General features: G+C 43.8%; 1 long non-coding RNA gene across 3 annotated transcripts in view; it reads left to right on the forward strand.

Annotated features, from left to right (window-relative positions):
* LOC109529733 (uncharacterized) overlaps positions 1-22,555 on the forward strand; it is a 105,599-nt gene that overhangs the window by 44,583 nt on the left and 38,461 nt on the right. The window contains exons 4-5 of one of the 3 annotated variants that reach the window (XR_002170886.1): positions 3,150-3,193; positions 4,027-4,711. This is a non-coding gene — a long non-coding RNA (uncharacterized LOC109529733). Of the gene's footprint in view, positions 1-3,149; positions 3,378-4,026; positions 4,712-22,555 lie in introns of those variants that run through there. The other 2 variants (XR_002170887.1, XR_002170885.1) reach the window with 2 other exon arrangements.

The raw sequence follows: 22,555 nt of genomic DNA on the forward strand, positions 1-22,555 counted from the left end.
GGGGGCAAACCATATGGTGACAAACAGGCACCCACTGCAAGCTACTCAGAAGGTAATCGGAAGATTTTCCATTTCCATTCCTCATTAGGGTCACGGTTGAGATCTTCTCTCTTTATGGGTACACCTGGACTTGGACTCTCAACCAAGGGTTTGAGTTTCAAATTAGGGTGTTTCAAGCCGGATTTAGGGTTTCGAACCACGGTTAGGAGTCAAGTCGGTTTTCAAGCAAAGGCATGCGTTTCAAATTTGGTTTTAGGACAGATTCTGTTTTCAAGACAGGCTTAGGCCCTGCTTGGAGTTACAAAGGAAGATTTCAGGCCTGATTTAGGGTTTGGAACAAGGGTTAGGGTTCTAAAGTCGGTTTTCACACCAGGGTTAGGGTTTCAAGCCTGGGTTAGAATTTCAAACAAGGGGTACAGTTTCAAAGTAGCCTGATTTAAGCATTAAACCCTAAATTAACACACCTTAACCAATCCTAAAATCCAACGCCTAACAACTAAGCCAAAACCAAACCTAAATCTAAACCCTTAACCTGAAACTTTCCGAATGATGATCCTAACCCTGCTAAACCTAACTCTTGCTGACTAAAAACTAAGTTTACATCCCGCCTTCTTTGATTGGCTTGGTCTCGAGTGAACGGCGCTCACTCGTCATCTTTAAGTGACACATTAAAGACGTCAAACATGTTTCATTACGTGAGCAAATTGATGACAAAACATACCCACGTCTGCTCCCAGAGGAGCTTGTCGCCGCGTTTGTCCCGCCTGGCAGCTCTCAAATTGAATAATAAGGCGACAAGGCATCATGTGATCCAAGCGTGGCCCGAGTGGGACGAGCGTATTTGATGCGCGACGGCGTCAAATGTCCGGCGTGTCCCGTTTCAACTTTGCCGTAGCGTACGTGTTGCTTTCATCTCCTGCCGCGCCGCAATGACGTTAACGCCGCCACGCGAACTGGCGCTGTCAGCGCAATGAGACGTTATGCAAATGAAGGCGTTAACATCAGAGGCGTCACGTCACACGCTAGCAGCCTGATTAGCACCACCATGCTAATAAAGGAAATGGAGCTCATGTGGCTACGCTTTCGATTGAAATGGACATCAGGGCTTGAAACCTTAATTCAAAACCCAAATCTTGTCTTCAAACTCTGATTTGAAACACTGATTTTACCGGAATGAGATATGCAAATTAGGGCGTTAACATTTTCGATGTCACCTCGTATGCTAGTGCTAATATAATTAGCATGACGAGCGAATAGAGGAGGTGTTGCTCATATCATTACACCTCCTATTGAAATGTTCATCCTAGGTTTAACTTTAACACCCAAATCTTGTCTTAGAAACTAATTTGGCCCGAATGAGACGTTATGCAAATGAAGGCTTTAAAATCTATACACGCTGCTGCTAACATGATTAGCATGCTGAGCTAAACATCGGAAAAGTAACGCACGTCATTAGACATACCCCCCCATCATCATTTGACGTTGGGGTGGGGGAAAAAAAACACCTCTTAGATGGATGACCGATGGCCGCAGAGACACTCGGCCAATCCGTCGACGTGTCGAGATCTCACCAGAGACAAACACAAGCTGGCGAGGTGGGCAAACTGAGCAGCGCTAGCCAGGATTTATTTGTTGTGTTGCGGCGCGAAGCACTCTGATGATTCTATTTGCCATTTGGGCTTATCGCGGGGATTCTCAGCGCTCCTGGAATTGTGCTCAAGTCCACCGCTGGATGAGATACAAAGTTGTCGAGATTTGAATGGGCCACGGAAAGGTTAATGTTATGCATCGGATAGTCACACTTAACTTCTTTTCCGAAGCCTTTTCTCGCTCAATCCTAAATCATTCAAAATACAAATGATTTTTTAAAAAGTTGAATTTGGTTGATAATATACTTGAATTGATTGAATAAGAGATCATATCAACTTTCCTGAAGTTATGCTAGCATGCGAAAGTGATGTCGGCCATTTTGCTAATATGCACACTTTGTGGTCCCTAAAGATGAAGGGGAAAAAAATTTGGAAACATAATTTGGAAGAGCTCTGAACTTGCCGTCATGATAAAAGTGTGGGAAGGCAAGTGGAAAAGTACGAACATGACAGGCTCGCAACTTGTCAACTTCAAAGTTGGACCTGCAATTAGCTCGTCTTTGATTGCAAGGTCTCGCTGGCTATGAAATCATTGATGATGTCATCCTGATGCGTGCTCATTCTCGGCTGTTAGCTCCTTGCTATGTTAATGAAACCACAAAACACAAACAACTCATTTTCTTCTTCCTTTATTGTTCATTCTTCTTTCCTTCCTTCTTATGCTATCTTCCTTCACCATCCTAAATTCATATCTTCTTCCTCTTCCTCCTCCTCCTTTGATTATATTCCCCTTCCTTCCTCCTATTTTCTCCCACCACCTTTTTTCTCCCTTCCTTTTCTCCCGTTTTCCTTCCTTCCTTCCTTTTGTCTCCTCCTTTTGACTTTACCTCCTTCATCTTTCCTTTTCTTCCTTCCCTCTTCATCAACTGTCTTCCTATCATCTCTCTTTTCCTTTCCGCCATCTTCCCACTACTTCCTCCTTATTTTTTCCTGCACCTTCCCCCAATTAGTAGCTTAATTAGAGGCCCGCTTTTACGGGTCAAACTTGTGGAGGAAATGAGAGACGCTGCGAGCAGTTGAACAAACGATTTCAAACGATTGCATCATCATCAACATCATCATTACGGTGCCCGATTATTTCATAAGTGTCGCCGCGGCAACAAGCGTCCAGATGGCTAAGAAAGAAAGAAGTCCGAACTTGAACAAAAGGCGTGCCGTTTTTGTCATACTGTAAGCTACAACCGCACCAAAGTCAGCGTGATGGTCACACTGTCATCTCATGAGCTCTCGTTCCTAATGAAGTGACCCGTGCACACGCAGTATGTTCCAATCACGGCTCTCCCTCAAGATGAGAGCTTTTCTGTGTGTATATGAGGTGAAGCCAGCGAGGCCTTTAAATATTAATACCTTTTCTTTCCATACTTCAAAAAGGCGAAAATAATCTGGGGGTAGTGAGGATGAGGAGGAGGAGGAGGAGGCGGCGCCGCCTCTCACAGGAGCCCCGGTGTCCCGTCCTAATTAAACATGCATGGCCGTGTTGTTGTTGTTGTTTTTTGACAGGATGCCAAAACAAGCGCAGGTGGAGGCGACCGTGCAAACAACTTGTGAGTACATGCATCAAACACACAAATTAGCACCTCGGACAGAGGGATATACGAATGGAACGTAAACGCCGGAGGAATACGTGACACAAGCACACACATTTTTTTTTTTTTTTTTTAGAACATCAAATGTCATCTCATCATCTCTTTTGTCTCCAAACAAGTGTGTCTGCGTGTGTATCTATCTATCTATGCTAGAATGAATTTGTGTTTCTTGAACATTTCTTTTTTATAGTCTCATTATACTTTGTGTTGATGTAAAGTCATCTTTTGCTTAGCCACACCCACAAAAGACAAACTGGCCAATCGCATCCCAGCGCAACATAGAATGCAACAGCACTTCCTCGACAGCCATGTTATTGAAGTTTTCTCTGCATTTATGTGATTTAAAATATACAGAATTATAACAGTCATCCAATTGCTGACCAAGCTCTCGACAAAGCTATGTAAAAACTGCACACGTCATCACCGCCGCCCCCTCCTTTGCACATTTGGAGAAAATGCTACGGTGTTGTTCGCGCAAAATTATCCAAGGCCTACTTTCTGTGATCTTTGCAGTCGAATTTAGAAAAAAATCAAAATTAAAAAAACGTTACCTGATGCTGTGCTGTTGTTAGCTCAAAATGCTAAAATAGCTGTTGCTCAAGAGCAAGCTTAGCAAGCTAAGCTAATGAGGCTAGTTTCATGTTCCCAGTTGTGTCAGAAAATAACACTTGCCAGCTGTACAGATGGGGCGGCTGCAAACGCCGAGTTTAAAAAAAAAAGGTAGCCACATTTTTATCCCGAGGTTGTCAGGTGTGAGTAATTGATACAAGAGCATCTTCTGTGGCTTGAAGGCTGCCAGCAGCAGGTGAAAAACAACAACAGCAAGGCGGGATGAGCTGGGCGGACGACAGATGGACGCACAGGGGCCTGACTTGGCGGCGGCGGCAGAACGGCAAAAAGAAAAAAAATGATGGTGAAAAACGGAGGGAATGGACAGATGAAGGAGGCACAGGAGAACAAGTCGATACAGACATCTCGTGGGGTTCAAGTGCAAGCGAGGGAGTGGGGGAGTGGGGGGGGGCTGTCCTCGAGGGGCTCTGGACACAGAGAGCCTCACTTTTTCTTCCTTGTTATAATGTTCAAAATGTCAATTGGTGTAATTAAAGGTACAGTTCACATTTTCGCTGGTTGGTTGGTTTGGAGACTTGGGCTGGGGTCGGCAGCAAGTGCAAGTCAGGGGGGGCTATCCTGACCTGAAGATGATGAAATTGTCAATTGGGGTGCAATTATTATTTTTTTCCTTGTTGTGTATAGTTCACTTTTTGAGTTCCCGACAACAGCTATAAATAATGTGCTTTCTGCGGTCCCAGTCAGTTCATGGTTTGTAGTTGGACTTGGGATGCGAGGCAGCAGAGTATCCTGTGAAAAATAGAAAAGGCAGGAGAGAATGAGTGAAGAACTTGAGACATCATAAGTGCAAGTAGAGCGAGGGTGCTTGACAGCCGTCTCACAGCAGCGGACCACCGCCTGGCAGGAAGATGTTCAAAATATCACTCGGGTATGTAATTAAAGGTTCTTTCACACGGATACATTTTTTTTGTCCAGTGTTTTTTTTTTTTGTTTTGTTTTTCTAAACGTCGATGGCAAAATAATCTGAAAAGACGTGGGGCAGGGTGTGGTTGACAACCATCAGGTGTTTGAACCATACTGGTTTCAATTGTAAATCTTTGGGACTTGAGGAGTTAACATCCGTCTTCAAGCAAGACACCTTGTGACATGAGGACTTAATGAAATAATGTGACATATACTGTTGTTCACTTGCTGTTGCCCCAATCATTTGCCGGTTGTTTTGGGGTGTGGGGAGAAAAAAAACCCACCCTAAAAATGGATGGATAGGACATAAAAGGAGGCAGGGGAGTGGAGAACTTGCTGCCTTTGAGTCGATACAGACATCTTGGTGGTTTCAAATTGAAATCTTTGGGCCTTGGGTGGTTGGCGGCTGTCCCCCAGGGGTGCACCTCCTGACACGAGGATGCTGAAAATGTCAATTGGGGTTTAATTAAATGTTGGAACGTATAGTTTATGTGGTCCCGATCGGGGAGCTAGGTTTGCAATGTTGGCCATCCTGAAAAATGGATGGAATGTCCAAAAAAAGGAGACAGGCCAGGAAGAACTTTCCATGTTTGAGCCAATGCAGACATTTCATGTGTAAGTCTGCGGGGCGGGGGTTGTTGGCGGCCCTCCCCCACGGGGGGCGCTGCTGACACAGGAAGCCTCCTGAAGATTAACGGCATCACCTCGTCCGCGGTTAGAAGGTCAAGAAATTGCTCCCACTGCAACCCGCCGCCCCTGCCGTCTCCACTCAGGGATTGAGTGGGGGCCACGTGACCAGCAAAAAGTAAAAGGCACCTTTTTTTTTTTTTTTCGCCTGACATTCCAACTTCCTCTACAGTCCTTTTTCCACTTGACTTGCCCCTAAACTCAAGAAACTACACGAAGGGCGGCTGAATTATGGATGGCGGCTTGCTGATGAAGTTGTGCGACATCTAAGCGACACACAACGCCTCCCCTTGGACGCCCCCCCCCATCCCCCACACACTCCCCCAACCTCCCTCGGATTATAATTAAGGAGCACTCATAATTAAAATGAGTTAAGAACAAGGCGGGACATCAATAAGTGATGGAGTGTCACTCAGGGACGATCCCGCTGAGTCGTGCACTCATCTAATAATGAGGTACCTCATTAGTTAGCATGCTAGCTTTCTAGCTTACACGAGAGCAATGTTGTTGTGAGGCTAAATAATGTATCGGGCCGCCTGTTCAAACGCTAACACGTCCATTTGCGTTAACCCGCAGCGGCGTAACGACACTGCCGCCAGGCTATTTTTTTTCCAGCAACTTCCTGGGTGTCGCGGTGAAAGCGGGACACACCGAAGCGAAAACGCTTGTCGTCTTCGGCGTCCTAAATTACGTTCGCGGCGTATCCTCCCGGCGACGCGGCATCCAACATTGATGCCTCCTTTTTATGCTTTTATCACCTCGTAAGTGAGTACCCGCCCGCCAAAGTAAAACGCATTTCTACCCACCGCCAAAGTAAAACACATCCTCTTAGCATGACCGCCGCTGCTTGGCTTTTAGCGTTTAGCGTCTGGCGCGATCACCTGGCTGAGAGCTAACAAACGCTGCACTCTTGGTTTATTTATGAGTTTAAGAGCAGAAGCAAACAATACTTAACGATAAAATTGATGTTGTGGACCACATAGCAAGAAAAAAAAAAAAACTTTAGTTCACAATCATGACTTAACAGCCGATCAATCAGTCAATGTGTGTCTGGCTATCATTTAGTTGGAAATACCACAGCTAGCCAAGCTGCTAATTCAAATTTTATTGAACTGTATGACAATGCAAATTTTGTTTGTCAATGCCATTCTATGTACCGGTAGTCAATTTACAGAGACTATCGACACGTATTATGATGTGTGATGTTTTTGACCCACAGTAAAATGTCTTCAAGGGCCTAAAACGTTATTTAAAAAAAATTCTACTGACTATTATTTTTATTATAAACTTAGTACTTAACAATTAAAATGAACTTGGGTGCTAGCCAAGCAGCTAAGAAGCGCAGGAGGATTTTTAACTGGTACCGTGCTACATGTGGCTGATGCTCAGCTTTAAGTAACAGTTTACCCAGCATGTCTGGTAATAGTTTGGTAGTGATGTAACACAGCTGCTAACTTCACTTTTTTTTAAATGTGTATATGAATAAGAGAATTCTTGTTTTTAAGTGCTGCATGGTATCCCTGAGGACCCACAAAGGTCTCTGACAGGTAGTAAGTAGGCCTAATCGTGGGACTTGTGCATGCTAACGTTAACTAGCCATGGATGATTGACATCTTCCACTAGGTCGGGCTACATGTGGCTGACACTTACCATGAAGGTGCCTCACCATGCCTGACTAAGTCGTCTGCAATTATTTAATAATCGGCGTTGCTTCTGTGTGCTAATATGAAGTAACGTGTTAGCGTGTTAACTGAGCATAGCACACGAGGCATTCGGGGGATGACTGACGTGCGGCTGTCTTGAGGGAGACCCCGGCTACACGTGCTAATGCTAATCAAGACCTGTTCTCTGCCATGTCGCGGTGCGGTAACACGGCCTCGTCGGTCGTGCACTCATGCCGGACACGCGCCGGCTACATTAGCGCGCCATGTTCTGCAGCACGGGAGAGCGTTTCTATTACGCCGCGGAAGAGCAGCCTGTCACGTCGAATTAGGCTGAGAGGAAGTCATGCAGACGTGTAATTGGTGGACAAAAAAAAGAAAAGAAAAGAAAAGTGGCGGCATTGAGGGAGGCTTTTTCAAAGGAAGCCGCCGAACATCACGGCATGTTTGAGACATTAGCGAGCTTTTAGCATAGTGCTGACCTTCAGGACAAAGGATTCCAGCTAGATTTTTTTTTTTTTAAACCGCCAACCCCCTTTTGCCGCAGAGTTTACCTGATTGCAGTGGTAGTTCTACTGTAAAATGCTCCAACGTTAGGGGTCAAAAAGACGAGAGATGTTTTCCCAGCGTTCCTCGCCTCCGAAATCTCAGTGCGGAATCACTTTCCTGACAATAATTGATAAATAATGCAGAGCGTGTGTTTGAACGGGGAAAGGCTTTCGTATCTCTTCCATTAACTCGGATTAAGATTTCATTGTGACGCCGGGGAGAATGCTAGCAATATCCCGGCTCATTGCCATCAAAGTTTTATAACAGCTTTTTTTTTTTTTTTCCTCCCCCCCTTCTCCTGTACGACATTCCTGCTCGGATGTCGGAGACGGGACGCTGGACATGAACTCCCCTTTGGTGCCGCCGCCAACCTTAATATTTTATCAGTTGGCTGTAAAATGCTGAGATTCGAGTGCGGTGGAATAAGCGGGACGATGCCCGGAAGATTATTTGTTACAATATGGGGGGATGTCATCGTCTAAAATTTTGAGCAATTTATCACAACTTTTGTGGAAGTCATAAAATGTCAGGGCGTGGCGATATGAGAAATACATTGACCCTTGAAAAGATGTGGGGATACAGTAAACCCCTGAATATTTGTGGTTTGGCATTTACCAATTTACATTTTTACGAATTTGTGGGGGATTATATTCCATGATTAAACAAATATGTGTTGGTGCTCAGGCGAAAAAGGCTAAAAATATGGCTCTGGGATGCTGGGGCCAAGCAACAATGTTGAAGTGGATGACTAAACGATTATATGTACATATTCGTGTAAATAATTCAATTCAATCAAATCTTTTTTTTTTTTTTTTGCAAGTTTTGGGCCACTTGACGTAGATTTACATTTTTAGGAATTTGTGGGGGATTATATTCCATGATTCAAAAATGTGTTTTGGTGCTCAGGCCAAAAAGGCTAAAAATATGGCTCTGGGATGCTGGGGCCAAGCAACAATGTTGAAGTGGATGACTAAACGATTATATGTACATATTCGTGTAAATAATTCAATTCAATCAAATCTTTTTTTTTTTTTTTCAAGCGGCTGGGTTGTTGAAGTGGATGACTAAACGAGTATATTTACATATTTGTGTAAATAATTCAATTCGATCAAATCATTTCTTTCTTTCTTTTTTTTTTTTTCTATTTGCAAGTTTTGGGCCACTTGACGTAAAGCGGCATCTGAGCGCCAATAGGAAAATGTCGACCTCGGTTATAAATATTTGATGGGCCAAGTCAGCCGTGAGATTCCAGCGTAAAAGAACGGAATAAGTGCTAAGGAATACATTGGGAAAAGTGACTCCGAAAAGAAGGAAAGGGGGCGTTTAGATGCACACACCACTCCATTGTGGCTCCAAAATGCCCCCCCCCCACCCCCCGTGGGCCACACGGGTGTCATCAAGTGACTTCCATTGTGAGCACTCTTTATCTTGAAAGCTAATGGCTAATGCGGGAGAAGAAAGTGGACATCCCGTTCACATTTCTTTCTTGAGGGTGCGTTTTTTTTTCTCTTTGAGGCAATTCCAAGCATTTGGAAAAATGTCCATTCAGCCAGGTCACATAAGCTATAGTATAATAAACAAGAGCGCCCCCCGAAGGCATGTGCTGTCTTGTCTTTGTGCCCATTCAGGAAAGCAGAACGCTTAGCGCCCTGGGCACAGAAACACTTTGACACGTTTTTATTCTTTCTTATATGTTTTATACTCTGTGGTAAAAGTGGACCCGAGCGGAAATATTGGTCTTGACAGTTTACTTTATCCTCGTTTTGTTATCATTAGGCCTCATGATGTCAAATTCAAGCTTTTAGACCTTACATTTAGGCACAATTGAAGCACTTTTCAACTTGAATATGACAAACTTTACACTCAAGACATTTTCAGTTCAATGCAGCTATGAAATATTGTGATTCATAAGATTACCTGTAGGTATCAAAAAATAAATGTCAAACATTATGTTACAGCAGACTGTGTTTTTCTGATTTGATGTTTAATTAATCCATCAAATTGAATTAATCAAAGTGATATTTATTTCGATTTTAATCTTCAAAAGAATGGAATAACTTCTTCAGCGTTTAAGATAAAATCATCAAAAATTGTATCAGCCCTTCAAACGGAAGATAATTTAAATGTTATCTTGAATATTGAATGCCGAAACTGTGTTGAGCCCATGTTAGACAAAAAAAGCAAGTGAGAATAATAATCAGAAAAATATAATACAAAACAAACTCAAAAGTAAAAAAAAAAACAAAAACAAACCTCATCTATTTCCAAAAGTAATGCCACAAAATGTTTCTCTGTTGTGGTCCGACACAATAATCAATTTCTTAAAAAAACAAACAAAAAAAAAACAAAACATATTTCCAGCTGAGTGATGTGTTTGTTGTGTGCGCACTGGGCCGGCACCGCATGTACACTATTTATCACTTGTTATTAACAATAATAACAGTGCTCCTCTGGGGGGCTCCAGGGCTAAGTATGCCCCCCAGCAGTGCAGCCCCTGCTGGACACAAGAGAGTGTCCTCCTGAGGGGTTGGAGCGCAACACATTAAGTGTCAACTATAGAATAGAAGATGAACACTGACACGTATTCTGATGGATGGATGCGTCGCTTTCATAAATAACGCAGAGCTTGTCGCAAGCCTCGATGCTAACGTGCTAACCAGCTCGTCGCATGGCAAACAAATATATGATGTATTTGTACGAGAATGAAGTTGCATTTATTGCTTCAATACAAACATGATTTTAGTCTAAGAAGATTGTTTTTCAAAGGTTAGAGGTCTTTTTTTTTTCAATGATTTTTTTTCGTTTTTAAAAACATGGCTTTTCCCTTGAAAAAAAAATTTTCAAAGGTTAACGGTCTTTTTTTTTTTCAATGATTTTTTTTTTCCGTTTTTAAAAACATGGCTTTTCCCTTGAAAAAAAATTTTTTCGCTCACTTCCGGGCTTTTTTTTGTTTTTTTTTAACCATGACTATATCCTTACAATGTATGAATTTATTCATTTTTTTTCAACGTGTTTCTTTTTCGGTGTGAGACAAGGGGGTCTGATTTTACAAGTCTCGTGTCCAATCATCAATCGTGAATTGGCAGGGGTTGTACATTTTTTCCTTGCCTGGGTCTCATGAGACGAGGTGGTCAAGTCTCGTGTCCAATCATCAATCATGAATAGGCAGGGGTTGTACATTTTTTCCTTGCCCGGGTCTCAGCAAAACAAAGTGACACACGTCGTGGAATCCTGCATGCATACATGCAAAAAAAAAAAAAAAAAAGAATGCTCAGGCTAATTGATACAATGCTGCTTTGACCTCCGCGCTGTCATTGGCACTCATCTGTCACTTCCTATTCTAATTAATCCTAATCCGCTATTGACGCGGCGCAACTGTTGCCCTTTCTAATTAGCGTTAGCGCTTCAGACGCAGCCGAGACAGGAAGCGGCCCTTAATTATCTGGACGCTGGCGGGAGGAGGAGGACCGGGTTTACGCTGGCGAGGGGAAATTAAAGGCACATTTTTGAAAGAGAAATCCATGCATACATTAGAGCGTAAATGACAAACTAATTGAATTGATTGCAGCTATCGATAGCCAACACGCTAATCTGACCTGATTCCTTCATCTGCCACGCTTTGTGAGAACGAAGCCACTTGACGCACTAGATAGTGGGCTCGTCAGGACAATTAATAAAAGATATGGTAATATGCATGCCGGGGACAACAATTAATGAAATATATGCTAATAGCGACATCATTGTTTCATGTGGAAAAGTGTCAACGATACAGCCGGCATGTGGTCGTCTTTCCACGCTCGTCGTAGTCTGATGTTTATTTTCGCATTAGCGCTGTGTCTTGGCCTTTTTGTCTCATAGCAAACAATAGCAGCATGTGCCCCCTTTGCCCACCTCCAAAAGACAAGCCCCTCCCCCCGACCTCCACCGAGATGACATTTAAATAATAGCAAGACTATCTCAAGCATACACAACAACAACCGAGCTGGTGGCTTTTAATGCTACGTTACCTCTTCTTTGCAAAGCACAAACTGGGGAGAAAACGCACACCGTGTTTGCATTAGTATAACCAAATAAGACTGTTGAAAACACGACTTTTTTTAGTCTTGAAAAATATTACTTCCCCACCCCCTAGAATCAAGAATGCAACTCTATTCTTGTAAAGTACATGCATTTCAAAACATTCTGTTGGTAATGATTTTAAAAATGATTCAGTAAAACTTTCTAAATAATTAAAGTCAGTTGGCTCTCAGAAACTCAGGGAAAAAAATGGAGTGGTGTTCTAAACTTAGCTCAATATACTTTACCATAGCTTTTTAGCCACTTAATAAGAACTCATTAGCTACTGTTAGCATAGCTTGCTAACCACTTTTAACTTCGTACATTAGCTTTTATTAGCATGGCTTGGTAGTTACTCTTAACTTGGGTCATTAGCTACTGTTAACATAGCTTGTTAGCCACTTTTAACTCAGAGAAGCTCATTTTTTGTATGATTGTATTATTAGCAGCTGTTGGCGTAGCAAATGAGCTAGGTGGACATCAGCTAAAATGCTAATATTTGCTGATTAGCTCATTTGCTGACAGCTAACAGGCTTGGGTCGCAGTGCGTAATGACTTATTTTTTAGTTAAACTTTATTGAAATCCGATTCAATGTACAGTGTAGCATAGCATATCATGTTTGCTACATTTGAGAAACATCTGTATTTGTTTTCATTTGAGTTGCTCTTTGTATTCACGGAAATGTCAAAGGAGAAATTGCGGCGTACGAAATGATAGGCAATAAAAGTAAATCTGGCACTAATATAACCATAATGGCAGGATAAGTGTGCTCTGAGTGCCTCAGACCGGAGAGAAAAAAAAGACGACACGCGCTTGCTATCATTTCCATCAGAAAAGGTCAAAGTGAAAAAGCGCCGGTAGAGTGACGACAATTATGCGGGAGAGCGGGAACAAAGTGAGTACTGCTGCTTTTTCCGTTATTTCCACAAACACAAATGTACCTTCATTTTGCCGTGAAATACGGACAAGACAACAGAACAATCCACAAGAAAATGTCCGTTAGAGAGCGTGCATTTGGAAAACGTGCACCAAGGCGGCAAAGCATCAAGGACAAAATGCATTCCCATACATACTACAGTATGTCAATGTATATTTTTCATACTGCATACAAATATGCAGCAGATAAATAAATATACGGTCTTGTCCAAGCTTGTTATATTATGCATGTACCGTATTTTCCGTGTACAAAATATAATTGTGCACTATTTTCTGGATCCATCTTAACAGACCAATACCACCCATATTGAGGTAAAAATTAATTTCAGTTTGCTGTCTACAATATACATTGAAAATGCCACACTTGTGCCAGCAAAAAATAGCAAGGTGCTGGTTTTATAATGCTTTCAGCAGCGAATATTTGAACACAAAGGGTGAAGCAACATGTAGACAGAAAATAGAACAATACTCCGGTGCATGTATTGTGTCCACAGGACTGTATTATGTTACTCCCCGGTGGCCAAGTCACACACGCCAATGTTGAATTCTCTACATTCTATTTAATCATATTATTGCTGTATGTGCAGTCCAATTAAGCCGTGGAAGCATCTCAAGGATGATCAGAGCAACCAGGAAGCATGCTGTATGTCGTGATCTATCCATTCGGGAGCAATGCCCGCTCGAGTAACGTAAAGACTGAACTTTTGGTGCCTAAAGATGAAAATGCGCGTGGGAGGACATCATAGTCTTTTGAGTTCATTTCCGTCTCTGTCATATTTTCTACCTCGACATCCACACGCACAATCCTCAAGGGGATTTGTATATTTCCACCGTCTTTGTTGTGTTTGCGCGGAGGTAAAGGCGGAATCGTGAACCCCCAGCGGGAACGTGCGGGATAATAACGCAGGCGGGAGCCGTTGGATTTAGCCAAAGCCTTCGGAGATGATGGCGGACGTCTAATGGCTTCACCTGGGAAAAGGCGCGGCGCCATCGCGGCGGCGCGGCGGCTTCTTCCGGGCGCAATCCCCAACAAACAACGTGAAGATTGTGCTTTGCGGTAATCTCAGCTGAGAGCTTTGTTGTCCCGACCTCCTCCCGCTACTTCTCCCGCCGCTACACACACAAGCCCGACATGTGGTGCTCGCGCTCATTTCCGTAACGTTTGCCCGGCAACAGCTACAACCAGAAAACCTCGTCCGTGAGAACTTTCCAAGTCACTTGAATGAAATCCAATGTTGTTTTTTTTTTTAATCAGTCTATGTTGTGACCAGACAATGCAATTTCTGTAGAAATTGTGTGTGAATCCTGAAAAGCTGTGGAATTATTCAAACTGTAGAATTTGTGACTTGGAATGGTTGGAATTGTTCAAGAAAGAGGTAATGATGTCACTGGGAAGTTTGGGGGAATGTCAATATGTCGAGATGTCAGGAAGGAATGTGAGATGGGTGAACAAGGAATGGTTTGAATCAGTCAAGATATGTGGAAGACCGAGTTAATTGTTTCAAAGAAAGTCTCCGTTTGAGAATTTCACCATTCAAATTTGGTCATTTATGGGCTGGGAGTGGTCCCAAAGATGTCCGGAACGAGCGCAGCAGTTTACACAAGGAATGGTTTGAAGGAGTCAAGAACAAGGTTCATACACAAATTTATTTTGTGTTGGAAAATTTTTGGAATGTTAAGAACGTGCTAAACGTTCCAAGCTGTCGGGAATGAGCGCAACAGTTTCAAGGTGGAATGGTTCGAATCAGTTCAGCAACGTGTAAAGATGTGATCATTCCAACATTGTACTTTCATAAAATTGGGGAACGGAAATCTTTCCCAAAATTTCTTGAATGAGGTTAATAGTTTAAAGTTGGAAGGGTGAAAATCAGTCGGGAAATGTTGAAGGAGGAAAAAAATTGGGGGAATGGTGAACATTTGTGAATTTTTGGAGTAGGAATGGTTCCCATCCAAACGGTGGTTTGGTACTTCGAGACACCACCGTATTCAAGTAAAGTACAGATCCAAGAAACAAGTACTTCAGCACAGAGACGCAGTATTTTACTTTGTTAATTCAATCACCAGATGTTGAAGCACCTCTTAGCAATAGCGAGCATAAATTATCAGCCTCTGGGGCTTTCTGTGACATTATTAAAGTCCATTTCGACTGATAATCTTTGATGACAGGCGACCTGTCGGCACTGGATTTAATGGGGTCTTTTTACCTCCATTGTTGCAGTTTTATTTTTTCCTTTTTCTTGAGAAAAATCCAATTATTAGCAGGCATCCAATTAGCTTCCCCTCGCACTCTGTGCCTCAAATCCGAGGTTGGATTTGCGGATTATCCGACTTTTCCCATGCGCCCCTCCCAGGAACGGCAACGCTGTCGACTTTTCCCAGTCTCGAGGGGGGCCGAGAGGCACGGGGGTTGACATTATGATGACGACGACACCGAGGCGAGGGGCCGGTCGTCTCGGCATTTCGGCGGGTTCAGATGTCAAGTAAGAGCTGTCAATGACAAACGGCGGCTAATCAAGTCGTATTGACGTTACAGGATAAACTGATGTGGCGTTTGTAAATCGATTCGAGGGAGGAGCGGAGGGGGGGGCGGGGGCGGCGTGGATGTTGTGGGATCGGGGTCACATGGTCACGCTAATGCTGGACCATGACCTTTCAACTCATGCTGTAAAGGACGAGAACCAGTCGGCGTGCGACAGTACAGCGAAGCGAGTCCAAAGTTACATCTGGCATAACAATCCATTTATTGATTGCTCTTCATAATAGCTTTGCACCAGACAATGGAAACGCCGATATTTTGGTGCTTGGTCCCTTGTGGAGTTATTAGTTTCTCGAGTCATCACACTTTCAAATTCTTCACCGTTAACCTTTTCGAGTATACGCGTTTCAAATTGTGTAATAGTCCGACAAAATCGCCAGGACATGGCTGAAAATGGCCCCAAAATATCGGCTTCAAATCCAATTCTGTATTTTGTTCAGGCCTGGCTTCTTCAGACTTTTTGGGTGCATTTATTCATGACAGACACGCCTACCAAATTTCATTTTGCGGAATGAAAATGGCTTCGGGGTCGCAAATTTCAAAAATCCTCAAAGCGCAAATGAGCCTCACAGGGTTGCCTGAGATCAGACTGGCCGACTTCCCGTGTCTTGCTTTTTGAGACTTTTTTTGTTTAGCTGTACTCATGATTGACAGGCCTACCAAATGTCATGTTGCCAAGTCAAAAGACTTGGTCCAAATGACCCTAAATTGACTGCTTCAAACCAAAATGGCAGACTACCTGGACTGCTATATAACTAGAGAGTGGCTGCCTTTACATCAGCTCTTTTACTTTTTGTTCTTCTACTTTCTTCCTTTCATAACTTTGGTGCTGTAAATTGGGAATTTCTCCATTGTGAGACGAATAAAGGTTTTCTTATTCTTATGACCTGCACTTCTTCTCTCTTTTCAGGCAGGGTTTCTTGAAACTTCTTCGCGGATCAACTCATGATAGACATGCCTACCAAATGTCACATTGCTAAGTCAAACCGACTTGGTGGGTGGGGGGAGTGGGGTGGGGATACTAATTTCTTTTTGAAAAAGTGTGGGCGTCGCTAAATGTAACACTTGAGTCCTGCTAATCAGCGACGCGTCAAAGGCAAATATCGTCCGTCGGAAATCTTGACAGGCTTCATCGCGCATAATGCGAGTTGACAGGCGGCGAACGGAAACCTGCTCCGATAGAGCGTGTGAAGTGTTGCGGCGCGGCGTTCGCTATTAATATGACGGGATTAGATGCAGTCACATTGTGGCAAAGCCCGCAGTTACCTGATGTATCCCCTTCATTATTGCCTAATTAACCTTCTAATAGCCAGGCGCACACTGTCACTTCTTTCTTTATCGCTGCTTTAATTAGGCCATGATTCCCGACATCCAGTAGTGGGAGGCAACCGAGTACAAACGTGTTCGTGTGTTAGTACACTTAAGAAGATTTTCTCCGGCGTTTGTCTTTTTCTGATCATTTTCTACTTTTACGACCTCCATTTCAAAAACAGATAGGCTCCTTCTGCCAGCTATGCCCCGGTCCGGCCGAATGGCGGCGAAGGAGTCGCGGTGCGGCGGCGTCCGCAGGAAGGCCCGGGGAGGTTGCTAGTGACCCGTGAGACACGCAGACGAGATGCTGTCATTAATCGTCATAACGAGCCGCTGATTCACAGCCAAGACGCCCGGCGAAAAAAAAACAAAAACAAAACAAACATTTCTGGCCACTCAGCAGAGTTTCATGACGCGTTCACCTCCCCAACCCGTCGCTCGCCCGCGTTCAAGCGTCGCTAAGTCAATGAGTCACATGATGAGCCGGTTGTTTGAGCGGACTGTCATTTGTACATCTAGCAGCACATTTGCTTTGTTTAGTGGCTCCGTTGGCCTTGAGTGGTCTGCTGAGTGCTAATCTCTTCATCTCGGAGTTGTCTGGAAACTTATGCAAGAAAAGACTTTCAATTTTGCCCATATGGCAAGGGGACCTATTCCAATCGGGGCTCATTTGGACAAATTCCCTTGTATGTGTTGGTCAAAGTGCTGACGCTAGAATTCAACCCCAAAATGGCAGCTTCAAACTAAAATGGCCAAATTCCTTTTCAATTAGGTGCCTGGGTCCTTGAGACTTTTTGTGTCCTGTTCGGATTGACGCGTCCACCTCATTCCATGTCACTTGGCCAAACTGGTGTCCGGGGCTTATTTTCTCGAACTTTCCAGCCCGAGAATTCACCCAAAATGGAAACTTCAAACCAAAGTGTCAGACTTCCTGTTCAAGTTCACGTATGATTCCTTGAGACATCTACCTGGAGACGTGCATTAGACTTTTGCCGAAGGCTTGTTTTCGTTGTAGTGAAACTCGTTGCGAGGCAAGAGCAGAGAGAAAGATTTCGTATAACGGAACAGGGGGACTTTTCGTTGTAGGGGGAGCACAAAAGTGGGACTGGCTTTCATGCAGGAAAATTTTTTCACACTAGGGGGTATTTTCACCCATGTAGGTTTCGTTGTGAAGGAGTTTCACTGTACATGGACTTGTGAGGAGTTTTGGGCAACGTTTAGGCCCTCGCCGAATCATCTTTTCAGCTTATCCCGAATAAAGCCAATATTGTTTTATTGATGCGCGTGTCTCGCGGCCGCTGTAATATTCAAGCGCCACCTTAACAAATATGACGAGTTGTGATTTACCGCCGTCTTCCAACCCCCTCCCCGCGGACCGCCACGTCGAGCGGTGGAGCATTTAAGTCGCAGACGAGTGAATTTACGTGTTAAGTTGCGGGGCGTTGCGTTCCATTAGCGGGAGGGAGGCGCCCGGGGAGGACACATTAACACATGTGCCGCCGCTGTAGTTAAACGTCAGCGGTACCCGTCACTGTTTCTTCCATTAGTCGTCTTTGCCTGCTGCGCATGTAAATAAATCATGGCGACAGCCCCCAAAACACGAATCATCTTTTCACAATAATAGAAAATTAATGCCTCTTTGCCAGCCTGAGTAAATTATACCGAAGAGCGCCCACAACTAAGGGATGCATTATGGGAGAAGCCAAGTCGGCCGGAAAATGCTGAAATCTGAATAAAACCGCTGAGGGCTTTCAAGCTCTTTACTATCACCCCCGCGTGGAAGTCTAATTCGGTTTGGCCGCTTATTAATTCATAAACCATTAGTAACATATTTCGCCAACAAAAAGCTGCTGCGCCAAGGAAGGGAAAGAAAGAGCACCTAACATTTAGTGTACAGAGTTTAAAGGAAGGCTGACTCACTTTGGAAACGGAATAGTTGACTCTCGTGTTTGAAATGGAGTCCTCAAATCGACAACACCGTGTTCCGCCCGTGCACTGTGACGTCAACGTAAATAATGTGCAAATTGCCCTCATCAGATTCGGTTGTCAAAATGTAAATAATGTGCAAATTGCCCTCATCAGATTCGGTCGCAATTAGACAACATTTGTTGATTGAAGTTGTCATTAAAATGGCCGCTTCCGAAGCAACATGGCGGACCTCGTGTCTTTTACCACTCGATAGCAACACATTATCATTACCAGGCCTCATATCCGCTGTATTCAAGCATGGGTCGCTGTTTATGTTGTAAGGTAAGAGCGAGCTAACATTTTTTTCGAGCTCTACATTACAGGTGGTCCGACAGTGAAATAAATGGATGTGCTCTGACATCAAAATTGTCAGCGCCTCAAAACATCTGATCCTAGAATCGTCCCGAGTTTCAGAACTTTCTAATTTGGTCGCCGAATAGAAACGATTGCTCTCGGCTTGGTTATCTTTGAGGGACCACCGAAAGGCTGCATCCAACCAAAATGAGAGACAGAAGACTTTAATTGCAACTCATGACAGAGATGCCGAGCAAATTTTATGCTGCTAACTTATGTGAAACGGGCTCCCAGGGGCTGAATTTTCAGCCAAATCGTGAGGGGAGGCGCCATGCAGGCTGAAAATGCGCTGGGCCAGAAAATGCTGAAATCTGAATAAAAAGCGCGGATGCTTTCAAGCTCTTTACAATCACCTCGCATGCAACTCTAATTCACTTTGACCTCTTATTAATTCATAAGCCATTAGTAACATATTTCGCCAACAAAAAGCTGCTTCACAAAGGAGGAGAGTAAAAAAAAAAAAACAAAACATTTAAGATGGAGCTGGTGGGGCTGGGTTGGAGGGGGGGAATAAAATGCGAAAGAAAAATGCTGTTGAATGATGCAAACGCTGAAACTGTTTCACACAGCATTAGCCTGATGATACATTGAAACATTCACGTGGATTTATTGCTATGGTGAGTCACCGTAAAGACATGTCGGGACAAATCAGGCCAAACGCAGGCGAGTGAAGCCTTGGAAATACACTGGAGCGACCTTTCAGCCCCGAGCTTGTACAACTTGTACAAATCACACCAACATTTACGGGATAGCTATACCCCCCAAAAAATACATCCTAAATCAGAATTATGATATTGTCTGCTGCCCCTGTTCCCTGACGTCGACCACGGTTTAATTTTTGGTATTATTATTGACATTAAATCACGAAACCAATATTTTGAGGTCTGAAGAAATACCAAGGCTGTGCCCGAATGGGCGATGACTCGGCCGTCGAACGCAAACACGGAGTTTGAATTTTATCGTTCGAGTCAGAACGCATCACAGTATATTACGCTCACTACGCTGAAGTTTGCCTTGGACATTTTCGAAAAGCCGACAAACGCAAACGTCCTTGGATCAGTTCTTAACAAAATGCCAGGCAAAACCCGCTTCTGAGACAACGCGGACTAAAGAGGGCAAAAAAAAACGATGAGGACGCAGTTAACATTTAAATGACCACCATTTTTATTCTTTCCTCTATTCTTTGTTTTTTTTTACATGTTGCACAACTCTCATTTATTGTGCAATGATTTCATTGTAACATGTATTTGTTACATATTTTGATGCATTTTCATGCTTTAGAAAACATTTATGTCTGACTTTTGGGGGCGGGCTTGGAACGAATTAGGGCATTTACATGGAAAACGCGTCTCTACTTACAAAATGAAGGCTTTCCGCATCAATTCTATTGAGGGAGAGGCGTCAAGGCTCCTCTGTCATTTCCTGGCATACATTTCCCCCCCCCTCTCACTGCGTATAAATCAATTATTGGCACGCACACACACACACACACAGAGAACCTGCTGTTTACATTTTAAACAGCACCAGCAGCAGCAGTATGAAAAGCCAATAAGTTGCATTGGTGTGTACGGGTGGGAGGTTCGAGGAGGGCGGAGGGGGGGAGGCTATGATGGCGGCGTGTGGGTTCACGCAGACGCGGGACAGGAGTCATAAATAAGTCACGGAGCCCCGCGGACCTCCGAGTGAAGGCGGCCAGGCTCTGACACCGAGCTGTTTCATGTGATCGCACCCAAATGTCCCACAGACACAAGCCTCTCATTCTCTCTCCGAGTGTGCGTGTGCGCGTCCATCATCATCCGTCCTCCAGAGACCGCCACAACAGAACATAACCTCCACTCCATCTTTGCTTTTATCCCCTCGAGCTAGGCCGGTGAGGTGTCAAGACTTACATAAAAATTAAGAAGGGATGGGGGGGGGGCAGACTAATTGGGTGTAATTAAGCAATTAAGAAGCTGGCCGGCAGGATGAAAGGAGGCTTGAAGAGGGAATACAAACAAACATATGGAGCGTCCCACTGGATGCGGGGGCCACGGCACTCAAGGCAGAGGGGACACGACAATATGGTGTCATACTGCCACACTAGAGAAGAGAGAAAAGAAAAAAAAACAACAAAGCAGTTCAATTCCGCATTATCATGTGATAGGTTTGCCCTTATAACGGGTCAAAAGGGGAAAGTCAAGTCCAAAATGGTCTTTCTTGTTCTAAACGCTGCATTCTGATTAATGTTGTCAAGTCGAGTACAACTTTATTGTCAAATGTGCTGTGATTAAATTTCTTCCCTCTCAAGACAACATAAAACAAGAGGAGCCGCTGCGGGTGCCCGCGCCGCCATCAAAAGAAAAGTTAACATAAAATGACAAAGTAATACAAGACAACACATTAGACACAGACAATCGTGCAATCTTAACCACTTTCCTGCATACACTTTGTTGTCATGTCAGTCGACAGGTGAACAATTCCTTCAGCTTCAGCTCACTGGCGGAGCCCATTGTTGGTGTGCCTGTCTTCTTTTTAAATCCTAAATCTTTTTAAACACTCGTCTTCATTTTCTTTGACTCTCTCGCAGAAGAGCAGCTTAGTAACGTTGCCAGTCACCTTAATTTAGAAGACACAAAAAGGAGTCTGCCAGTGAACTAAACCACAAGTCAAACTTCTTTCAAAATGTGAAAATGATCTCGCTGCAACCTATGTTATCTCAACGAAACACCTCTTCTCACTTCAACATAGTGCCCTGCTTACAGGTCGACACCAGAGGGTGCCAAATCAACAGCGGTATTGCTTTGGCCTGAGCACTAACACAACACAATAGGTGAAGTTTTTCAGCAACAACAGAGGACACGGTTGAAAAAAATGACATGCAAGTGCACAAAATCATAAATGCCAAACTGTGGATAAACTACGGGGGTTCTCTGTACAGTAATTACACTTTGTTTAACCAGTTTATATCTTTACATTATTTTCCATATCACGAATGTTTTTTTTTATTTGTTTTTAATTCAAAGGAGTGCTATTGGACTTCCTCAAAAGATTGTCAAACAGCGGAAGCTCTTTTTTTTTTTTTTAAACGCAAAACAGTGCTATTGGACTTCCTCAAAAGAGCATCAAACAGCGGCAGCTCTGCAGCTCGGGCTCTGAACAGAAGAAAGAGATCCCAACATATTAGTCCAGTCCTAAAGGCTTGACACCAGCTCCTAGTCAGCTATAGAAAAAAAAATATTTGATACGCAAGCAAATTGAGTTGCGTCAAGGTAGCGCTGCACTCGACTTGCCGGTTCATGATGGGAGCAGCCTCGGCACCCTGCTTTGAACAACCATGAAGACGTGTGAAGTCCAGAAAAAAAAATAATAAAGAGCATTTCATCAGCCCATCCCGCCGCCATCATGTTTTCCTAGGAGCGCTGTTTTCGCACGTTTATCCGGCAAAGCACTACGAGGCCCGACGTTGACACGTGAAGCAAAACTGAGGCGAAGCGCTGACACGCCGACGTCTTAGCACATAACGCTTAAATCATTTTCCCCGGCAAAAGCGGAGCTGCGCCTTCAAAGCCGCTCGGCCATAATACAAATTTTGCCGCCGTTTGAACTTATTTTATGGGATTTGGCTGTAAGGCCCTGCCATCGATTTGCGGCGCCCATAAAAGCAGTTACTTCATCTTTGGAGCTTTGTCGGAAAAAGCTTAGCATCCATAGCTAGTTCTGCCGATATGCCTGCGGGGCGTTGGAGGTAG

This window comes from Hippocampus comes, unplaced genomic scaffold, assembly GCF_001891065.2.
Source record: "Hippocampus comes isolate QL1 unplaced genomic scaffold, H_comes_QL1_v1.1 scaffold229, whole genome shotgun sequence".
Lineage (NCBI taxonomy): Eukaryota > Metazoa > Chordata > Actinopteri > Syngnathiformes > Syngnathidae > Hippocampus > Hippocampus comes.